Genomic DNA, 11,600 nt, shown 5'->3' on the forward strand with positions numbered 1-11,600 from the left:
AGTCAAAATTCAAACGCAACGTAGGTTTCACTCATAATAGGAATTCAAAGTAATAATAAGACAGGCAGGACAATTGTGTAATAATAATGTAACGCCGCGCGCGCGAATGGCGCGGCGTTTGCCTTACCTCCCACTCCCCGCGCGTAGTTGAAAGGCACACAGATTCATTCCTAAAACAGCTAAAACGACCGCAAAAAAAAGCGAATGCATGCATGCGAATGCATGTAAAATATAGTAATCTATACATATAATAAAATGGTAGGAAAGTCAAAACTGTACATTGAGTATTTTTTTAAAAGAATACTTGGGGTGTGATCTACAATCGATACCGAAGCCAAAAAAATATAGTTTTTAAAATTTTTGTCTGTTTGTCTGTATGTATGTCCGGAATAAACTCAAAAAGTACTGTATGGATTTACTTCAAATTTGACACGAATATTATTAAGAAGTCGGGTCAATATACATATAGGCTACATACATTACATATTATCACGCTATCACCTACGGGGACCGAGCAGTGAACCTTTATTTCTTCAATGCACTCTGTAACAACGTGTAATCTAACGACGCATATTTCAATGTTGTTGTTATTATGTTAATTAGGTACCATGCTATAAGCTAGCTTCACACTATAAATAAAGACATTCTGTAGTATATTTAGTAAAAGCATTGAACCCGTGCGAAGCCGGGGCGGGCCGCTAGTAACTAATAAATTTACTGGTAAATATTATTTTGCTTAGTATGCTTTTATTAATTTTGTTTGATATGTAGGCGCATGTTTTTTATTTCTTGTATTACATACTTAAATATTATTTTACGAATTTCTACAATAATAAAATAAACTAAATTATAAAATGAGTATTGAACCAGAGTCACTCGGACAGTACTCTTTTGAGTTCGCCGTTATAATTTCGGAATATACTCGTATTATAATGTTCGAATTAAGGGTACGTAAACGCTTGAAGTAGGTACTCTGATGTTCATACCTACTTTTCTCCCTACTTTTATTTATTTTTGTTCGATCGCACAGCGTTGCCACGCCACGCGCCACCGCCACCTCCCTTATCTAATATCTATCCCTCGCGCAGCTCAATGTGGTGCGTGATTTTCAGCGCGTCGAGTGAAGTTTTTTGCACGAAGCGGCAACGTCGTAGAGGTATCGATAAAAAAAATATCGTTAATTCGTGACGTCAGAGGTACCGTTATCAGTATTAGTTTAAAAAAATGGGCAATTATAAAGCGGTAATTGGAAAGCTATTTACACAAATACGGTATTAATGTTTATCATTTTAAATACGTTAGTTTGCTTGAGCATTTCATGAAGATTATTTTTTTCCTTTACACAATGCAAATTAAATGAATACCATAGGAGAATCAAAATAATGCGCAACAAAATTAATTTCGCGACAATCGACGCAATTTAAATTATTTTAAATATACATTTTTTCAATATATCTATCTAGTCTAGATAGGTATTTAAATTTAGATTCTAGATTATTAATTAACATCACATACTAAGTAAACTAAATAAAAAATAAATAACTATGCTAACTAAATAAATAAATAAAATCAGTCAAAACGTAAGTAATTTACTAATTTACTTGACGCTCGTACCTACTTTTCACCAAGGTCAAATTTGCATCATTATCCAAACGAAAAAATCGCCCACGTGCGAGTCGGACTCGCGCACAAGGGTTTCTATACCATTGACTAAACTAAATACAAGTATGTAAATTTTCTGTAAAATATTTAATTGCTAAATAAAACTAAATATTTTGTGAATATTTCATGTGCCCACCTGTTACCATTTATTGATACATATCAAGCAAATATAGGCCAAAAATGGCGTTTTTGTATATGAGAGCCCCCCTAAATATTTATTTTATTTTGTTTTTACTATTTGTTGTTATAGCGGCAACAGAAATACATAATTTGTGAAAATTTCAACTGTCTAGGTCTCGCGGTTCTTGAGATACAGCCTGGTGACAGACAGACGGACAGACAGCGAAGTCTTAGTAATAGGGTCCCGTTTTTACCTTCTGGGTACGGAAGCCTAAAAAAAGGTACGAAGGAGTGATAATAATTTATAACCCAACCAAATAAATACATAAACGTATAATCTAGGAAATGTATTCCTTACAAATGCGAACATAAAGACGACGATCGCATAGCATACTTCAAAGAGCAATAGATTCCGCTACTGATACAAGTCACAACAAACCGATAACCTATAAGCAAAAATTCTCGCTATCCTTTTTACGATGAATCCACTTCGAGAGACAATACTACTATTGATGCTCTTTTCTCGAGATATTTGACAAAAATCGAATCACAAACATACAGGTGACTGGTGAATTACTATCAATATTTAAGGAGGATACTCAGTACCTACATGACTTTCATTCGAAATTTGTAAAAAAATAGGTACTTAATTTTTTATTAAATTTCCATAAATTTGAATATAAATAAATGAAATATAGGCACATTAATTTCCAGCCATAACGGCGGCGCGTGCGGCCTTGGCCTTGTACTGTGCCGCTTGCTACCGCCCGCCGCAACCCGCGCCAATTCTAATTCCCGCTATATTCGATTAGTAGGTCACTAGGTCAGTTGAGCATTGGCCGAGCGCCGCCGTATGGTTTGTATGCCGAAGTACGTCCATCTTCCCGCGCGCGCGCTTAGCAATCGATCTTACCCGTATACCTACCTAATATTATGTCTTGTGTGAATGTGACTCCATGAGTTATGGCTTATCAATACACAAATGCAGAGTACATACTTAAAACTTAAAAGTGACCTATTCGTGTTATATCGTGTGAAAGACTATAAGTATGGTTCATTTATTACGTAAGACGATTTAGGGGGAGAGGGGGGCCAGCCATGTCTTTATTCTTAGAAGGGGGTGGGAGGGAGTCTCGATAGTTCTTACGTAAGATCACAAAAAATACACAAAGTTAAAATTATACTTTGAAAAATCGCGGGCAACCGCCGAGTGCCGAGAGGTACCTACCTACGCTCGGATGTGTATAGGTAAACGATTTCCATTTCCATGGTAACGAACTCGCGCCACCCGCGATGCGGCCCCCGGACACTCCCGCTTGTGGACTGGTCATCACTTGTTTGCGTAAACAACACTCGTTACTGCGTTGATGATTTTAATATTTTAGTTAAATAGTAATAGAATTATTGAAGTGTGTGAATAGTTTCCTTTTTTTTGTTTTTTTTTGTTGAGCCTCTGGAATGAAAATCTTATGTCGGTAAAGATTGATAATTAAAATCAAAGTTTATTACTATACAAAAACTAAAAATTATTAGTACTTTTGTAAGTACAAATAAAAATAAACATTAAAAACATTAAAACAAACCAAACGTGTATTCATTTTTCCTTTAGATTCTTACGTAATAAACATTAATCAAGGGGGAGGGGGTCGGCCTATTTTTATCTAGGTATTTTTGCCTGTCCTAAGCCAGTATTCCTTGAGAGGAAAGGGTAGCTGAGAGACTTGTGAAAAATAGGTATTTGAATAAAATGTGTGTCTCGCTGTATGTTGCCGACGCGTGCCGCGCGCGCTAGAAAGGGACAACGGCAGCTCAGACCGTTTTAGGTATATAGTTATTGAGCAAAACAACATTTCGTAGTCGACTATTTTCTCCCCAAAACATGCCATTTTTAATTTTTTTTATGTAACTAAAAAATACTTCTGCTATGCCCGAGCCCCAAATTATGTTCTCGATTTTTATTATTTTCTCTAATCGCTACATACCTACCTAGTATAAAACTAAGTCGCTTTCTCTGTCCCTAATCTTTAAAACTACGCAACGGATTTTGATGCGGTTTTTTTTAATAGATAGAGTGATTGAAGAGGAAGGTTATATGTATAAAACATGCATAATATACCTAATAGAGGAACACTGATAGTTTTTGCAACAGCGCGAAGCCGGGGCGGGGCGCTAGTTAGTTATATAAAAAAGAACTATTTTCTCAAATTTAATTAAGTATACGTATTTTGATTTAATTTAATTTAAAAGTAAAAGAATATATTTAAATGAAAATAATATATAGGTACTTAATTAAATTAGAAAGTAGTTTTCTTTAGGTACCTTCTTCTTAGGACCACATGATAAATATCAGCTTTTGATTAAATTAAAAATCATCAAAATCGGTACATCCAGTAATAAGTTATGCGGTATAATACAACGTAGGTCGACGGATACGGAAATCGCTTCCCTGATTGAAATATAAAAAGTAGCCTATCTCCTTTCTCATTATCTAGACTATCTGTGTACCAAATTTCATTTAAATCGGTTCAGAAGTTTTGGCGTAAAAGTGCGACAGACAGACAGATAGACAGAGTTACTTTCGCATTTATTATATTAGTAAGAATTTATATAATATTTATTAATTGTATTTGATTAATTTGAATATAAAATATCTCACCCAAATTTTTATCATATAGGACCCCTCCCCCTTTGTCACGCTTATAGATCCCCTACTAAACATTACTTCAAAACAACCACAGCCCAACCATCCTCCTAGAATATAAATGTCGTGTCACGATGTATGTTAGCAATAAACTCCAAAACTACTGAACCAATTTTTATCAAATTTTGTAAGCATCTGTAAATTTGGTCTAACTTGGGAGATAGGGTGGTTTTTATCTCAATTATTGATATCAATATTTGTTATTGCAAATTAAATCTAATATATAAAATTCTCGTGTCGCGGTGCTCCTCCGAAACGGCTTGACCGATTCTCATGAAATTTTGTGTGCATATTGAGTAGGTCTGAGAATCGAACAACATCTATTTATCATACCCCTAAGTTACAAGGGAGTGGGGGGGTGGAGGATTAAGAGGTTAATAATATAAATGGCAAAACAACGTTTGATGAGTCAGCTAGTGTTATACTTATAGGAAGCTATCAGCGGGTGCTATTCTACTTCCGCGATTTCGCCGGCGTGCGCCCAAACTAGGGCCCGTGCGTGACCCGTCGCAATACTTAAAACCCCCTTCCCCTTATTTTTGCAAACGTATTTGACGGGACCCAAGATAGGATAGGACACCTAATGAGAAAAAAATACTTGTGTATTCAGTTTTTCCTCAATAGATTATTATTAAAGTACTTGAATTCAGTTGGTAATAAATTCAAGTTATTCAAAGATATTGCAATAAAATAAATAATATAATTGTGTTTACTCGCAAACGAAAAAAAAAACAACTTCAATAATATCGATAAGTAAAATAAGGTTGGTAGACCAATAATTGTGTTTGCTCGCAAACGAAAAAAAAAACCGACTTCAATTACATCGACGAGTAATACAACGTAGATCGACGAAAAAATAGTCAAGTAACTACGCGTTATCAAAGATTACTCAAAAAGTGGTTATCAGATCTCGATAAAATTTATATGTGACCACATGATAAACATCAGCTTTCGATTAAATCAAAAATTATCAAAATCAGTATACCCAATAAAAAGTTATTGCGGATTTTCGAGAGTTTCCCTCGATTTCTCTGGGATCCCATCATCAGATCCTGGTTTCCTTATCATGGTACCAAACTAGGGATATCCTCTTTCCAACAAAAAAAGAATTATCAAAATCGGTACATCCAGTAGAAAGTTATGCGGTATAATACAACGTAGGTCGACGAAAAAAGCGTCAAGTAAAAACGCATTATTAGATATAACTCGAAAAGTAGTTGTTAGATCTCAAATAAATTTAAATGGGACCAATTGGCACACACCACCTTTCGATTAAAACAAAATTTGTCGAAATCGGTCTACCCGGTCAAAAGTTCTGATGTAACATACATAAAAAAAAAAATACAGTCGAATTGAGAACCTCCTCCTTTTTTGGAAGTAGGTTAAAAAATAGTCATGTAAATGCGCATTATTAGATACTAGCTTCTGCGCGCGACTTAGTCCGCGTGGAACAGAGGCTCGCGCAATACCGTCTTGATCATTATTTTACTGCGATGTTATTTTAAAATTGCGATATCTCCTGAGATACTCATTGAAATCGAATCAATTTTGTTTTAAACTTAATACTTGTGATGAATAACGTTATTTATTTAGATAAGGATTAATATTATGTTTATAAAAACATCTTCGCAAATAATGCATTATTTTAGAACAAACTTGGTTAGCATTAAAAAGGTTATAGTGAGTCAACCTTAAAAGATAGATATTTGCTGTCGCGGACTTTTTTTTAGAACTTTAAAAGGGGAACAATTCTGTCATACCTACATTATTTTTGCGAATCTTTACGGACCAGTAGGTAGTTTCTGAGATTAGCGCGTTCAAACAATCAAACAAACAAACAAACTCTTCAGCTTTATAATATTAGTATAGATTACTCGAAAAGTACTAGATCAAATTTAAATGACACCACAATATGACAAGAACCACCCTTTGATTATAAAAAGATTCATCGAAATCGGTCCACCCAACAAAAAATATTATAAAATGACGGGTCAGATTTTTATCATTAGGTACTAGGTAGTTTACGTTCCCTTAATTCAAAATTATAATGTATTCCGAAATTATAATGGCGAACTCAAAACAATAATTACCTATCTACTGTTTTAACTCTCAAGTGACTCTGGTTCAATACTCATTTTTTTAACCGACTTCCATAAAAGGAGGAGGTTCTCAATTCGACTGTATTTTTTTTTTTTTTTTTTTTTATGTATGTTACATCAGAACTTTTGATCGGGTAGACCGATTTCGACAAATTTTATTTTAATCGAAAGGTGGTGTGTGCCAATTGGTCCCATTTAAATTTATTTGAGATCTAACAACTACTTTTCGAGTTATAGGTATCTAATAATGCGTTTTTACTTGACGCTTTTTTCGTCGACCTACGTTGTATTATACCGCATAACTTTCTACTAGATGTACCGATTTTGATAATTCTTTTTTTTGTTGGAAAGAAGATATCCCTAGTTTGGTACCATGATAAGGAAACCAGAATCTGATGATGGAATCCCAGAGAAATCGAGGAAAACTCTCGAAAATCCGCAATAACTTTTTACTGGGTATACCGATTTTGATAATTTTTGATTTAATCGAAAGCTGATATCAAACACAATTATCTATATATCTGAGAAAAATATTTTTGAAGGTTTTCTTTTTTCATTAAGAAAGAAATTCTTGTACTGGTATATTTTTCCATTGTTAATCTTGTCAGTTCCAAATTATGATTTGTAAAATCAGTTTCGTGTGAATGGTAACTGAGAGAAGGAAAAAAAAGTCAATGTCCGTTAGATACCTCCCAAATTAAACTTGACGCTTTCTATAGAATGTTTAGTTAGCGTTGTGAAACAGACGAATTAGTTTATTAGAGACTATCTCGTTTTCCCGTTGTCGGGGGGCGATAAATGTTGTAGACGTCGCAAAAAATTTCGCCAACTGGAAGCTTTCCACGCGCATGCCGCGTAAACTAGCAAAGATATAGTTGAGTAATGTACTAGCGAATTCAAAATCTATAAAAATGCTACAAAAACGTCCGCGATAGCATATCACTATCACTTACCTTTGACTAACCAATAACCACTTTTATGTTCAAATTTTTTATTGAAAACATTATTACTTTATTTTCAAAGCTATTTTCTTCAGTTAACCCTTATCCAAATAAATGTTAGTTAGCTTAGGCATTTAATGCAGGCCTACCGCTGAGGCGAGGTGGCGAATGCTAGCGCGACCCCAACTCGCCCCACCCAGGCGGATGACTGCTAACATATGGTGGTTTTTGTCAGTAGGAGTCTGGCATAACACTCTGGCGACCCCGCGCTGGAGGGTATCCATGATGGATTTTCCCCACGTAAAAAAAAAAAGACTTTTAATGCAGATCTAAATTGCCCTTTACACTATATCAATCAGATGAATAGTTTTTGAGATATCGTCGTTAGAAATAATTTGCAGCGAAACATTTAAATCTCGATGAGCCAGCGTTCTTTCTTTGAGATGCCTAAGGCGAGTCCATCCCCTCTGCTCCGCATTTTTCGACTGTCTGCTCATGCTATATATTTGAAAAATTCTCTGACTGTTGGGAAGTATACTATCCGCGGGTGACATATGCTATATTACATTTTCAAAAAAATTAGGAAACAAAAAATATTTTGAATTTTTTTTTCAATACCTGTGCGAAGCCGGCGCGAGATGCTAGTTTAGTTATAAAATGAGAAGTTAGGTCACAGGGCCAATAAAAAAATGTGTAGCTTGACTTATTGGGCGTGTTCCACTAAATGCCTGCGCATGGATTGGAGTAAAACGTTAGTTCAATATGGATTCGCTTAGTGGGACGCACTGATTATTTCCAAATATTAAAATATTATTAAAAATTATTGAGTTATTATAGCTCATTAATTCTTTCGGGAGCCATCTGCGCGTGTCATGCGCAGATGTGTATGACTAAAAATATTAAATACTGCAATTTTTAAGTCAAAAGTGGATTTAATTTTTGGGTGCTGGCGTTGTAGCACCCAATTTTGATTTTGATTTTTCTTAAAAACGAGGACACACGCAAACAAATGTTATTGATCCTTTTTTTCATTAATTTTAACGCGCAGACGATTAAATAAAACTAAATTATCATAAATTATAAATTCATAATTCCAATGCCAACTTCATGAACCTGGTAACACCATAAATATTTATTCTACTCTATGGGTAACACCAAAGAGCACAGTGAAGTGAACAGCAGTGTTGCCGTTTTAGCCATTTAGTGGCTAGATCTAGCGGATTTTCAACGGTTTTAGCCAAAAAACAATCCATTTTAGCCACCAAAATAAATCTAGCTACTTCTGGCTGCTTTTTAGATTTTTACTACATACATATTTTTATTACTATAAAAAGTCTACCGGCTAATACATACCACCATACGGTACCAATACTACCAAACTAAAATACATAGTTAATTTTAGGCAACACCAATAATGTCCGCATTATGGCAGGAGGATTCCCGAATGAATGTTTATCTTTAACGTAATTTAGGTTCGATCGAATGAAAATAGACCGTATTGCTATTGTTGTAGTGCTTTTGTTTTGCATAACGTCAATACTACTTATTTCAAAATGTCAAACGGAGCGCAATATTGTTAATGTTTACGCATACGCAATACGCATTTTTTTCAATTAAAGCGTGTGAAACCGCGGGGCATAGCTAGTATATTATAGTTAGTAATTCAAAGTAAAGTCGTCGTAGTTTTTTTAGGTGTATTTCAAAACTAATTCAAGTTCCAATTAAGCATCAGCACAATTTAGCATTATGCTCCACTAAGTCACATTATGCTCTGTAATTGGAAAACGCACACTTTAGCCACTTCTAGCGGAGTTTCGAAAGTGATTTATTTACAAAACTGGCAACTTTTTTCTTTGATGTAGCCACAAACTAGATTGTCCTAACGGCAACACTGGTGAACAGTGCATGAATGATGAACCATGGAGCATAGAGAAAAGGAGACCGATCGCTACGTACTAAAGCATAGCCCGCCTGTCCCTAAAAACTTGTACATAATTGTAGTTCATTTTCAGCCACCAGCATGCGCTGCTGACGGTAAGTTGCCTCTGTGAAGTTAGCTGTTTATGTCATGTGCTTATGAGTACAAGTAAATGAAGTTAGTTGAATAATGTATTTTGTAAACAATGTTTACAAATTTTCTTTGCGGCATTTGTGAGAAAATAATCGTGCTCCGTAATTTTTTAATTTTTGACCAAAAGAAACATTAAAAAATGGTGAAACATTGTATTGTGCGTGGATGTAAAAGAGATTTAGCATCTGATCGCTAAAATAGAATGAATTACTGAAAAACAATTTGCGTCAATCATCTTTATTCAAGTACCAAACTACCAAAGGTAATAATATCTTTATACGTTATTGATTCATAGCTGTACATTGGAATACTGAATATGTAAAATTATTATTTGCTTAGTTAATCATGGTTTTTTTAAATAAATTAATCTTTATTGAACTTTTAAGAAATTGTTGAAATTAAGGTTAATTACAAGATTTGCAAGTAATTACATTCTCAAAATTTATTCATTCACTTTCAGAATAACGTATTGAGGGAAAATGGGTAAAAGCTTTATCACAACAATTGACTCCAAATCAGTTTGTGTGTGAGAAGCACTTTCGCGAAGAAGATATTAAGAAAATTGATCGACTGATTATTAATGGAGCTGAAATTATCATCCTTCGCGAAAGGTGGACTCTTTTGAATGACAATGTCATTCCAATAAACCCTCAGGATTTGGAAAAGGACATTTCTGAAGAGGTTTGAATGCCAAAATTTATTATTTTTAGATGATATTGAAATATAAGAAATATCAAATCTGTTTACTTTGCTTTAAAGTTGTTTTTTTTTTTGTTACAGTAAGTTCCAATAGTGCAAAATGACATTAATAACTGACCAATCGAAAACCTGGATTATACACAACCCTTGTTAAAAATCGTTCAAGGTAACAATTTAAAAGAAGATTCTCAACCAGCAGGACCCCATCATATGGAATCACCAGAGATTGTAACAGCTAATAATGTAAAAGAATTAGATATTATTATGTTTATCATATTGTTATAGATTTGCGAGATTTTAATATTTTTTTGTACATAAATTTCAACATTAGGTCATTATCTCGAACATGTCTCCACCATCATGTGTTACACTAGAAGAGATCCATGCTCATTTTCACTCAATACTGATCCAAGGATGGTGTTATTTTGCTTGTGATGAAGAGTTGATATTATATAAGATATGAATTTTACTATTTCCAATAATCTTTCAGTGAAGGTAAATAATTTTCTCATGCTTTTTTAAATAATTTTATCTATTCATAATGCATAAAGAGCATTTTATTCTAATTTATTAAGTTTTGCTCACATAATCATTTCTGATACAACAGGTTTCTTTCTCTCAACGACCAGAAATTGCTATTGATGATACTATATCATCTATAGAAGATATAAAAATGTATAATATGGAAACTCTGCAAGCCACTATCTTATGTGAAGGAACTGACATACACTATAGGTACGATATATTTTCTTTAATTTCTTTTAATATAAATAAAAATCTCATACTATTACACATTAGGTGAAAATTGAAAATAAACTTAAAGATTCACCTAAATCGAGGCTCCATCTAGAACTGTGACAGCTGAAGTAAAAACAAGCATCAAGTACATCTTTTAGTAGTAGTGTGAAAAGAAAGAGAGTATCTACATTACCTTTGAAAAATTCCAAATCACCTTATAAGTCAATAGATATGTTTTTTAGGTAGCAGATTTTTTTTGTAATTATCTAAGTGTATGCAAATGAACTTGTAAATAATGTAAATACATTTATAAAGCAATTTTATGAAATAAAAAAATATGATATTTTAATTGTTTTTTATTTTACTACTATGTCATTAAATATAGCAAATTTTGATCATTCATTTCTACTAACTATCACTCAATATTGATACTAATTCACCACTTCGCCAGTAAACCTGTATAGTAGTTACAATGCAAAGGCCACGTTTATATTGTCTCCTTGTTAATTAAATAATTAACAGATAGTCTAATAATATGGATAATATATTTCCAATAATTTTAGTACTAT

General features: G+C 33.7%; 1 long non-coding RNA gene across 1 annotated transcript; it reads left to right on the top strand.

Moving 5' to 3' along the window:
* Window positions 1–10,363: 10,363 nt before the first annotated feature.
* On the top strand, window positions 10,364–11,350 carry LOC123668202. The gene is made up of 3 exons (XR_006745521.1): window positions 10,364–10,536; window positions 10,625–10,788; window positions 10,901–11,350. It is a non-coding gene; the product is annotated as an uncharacterized LOC123668202 (long non-coding RNA).
* The last annotated feature ends 250 nt before the right edge of the window (window positions 11,351–11,600 follow it).

Source organism: Melitaea cinxia, chromosome 30 (assembly GCF_905220565.1).
Source record: "Melitaea cinxia chromosome 30, ilMelCinx1.1, whole genome shotgun sequence".
Taxonomy (NCBI): Eukaryota; Metazoa; Arthropoda; class Insecta; order Lepidoptera; family Nymphalidae; genus Melitaea; species Melitaea cinxia.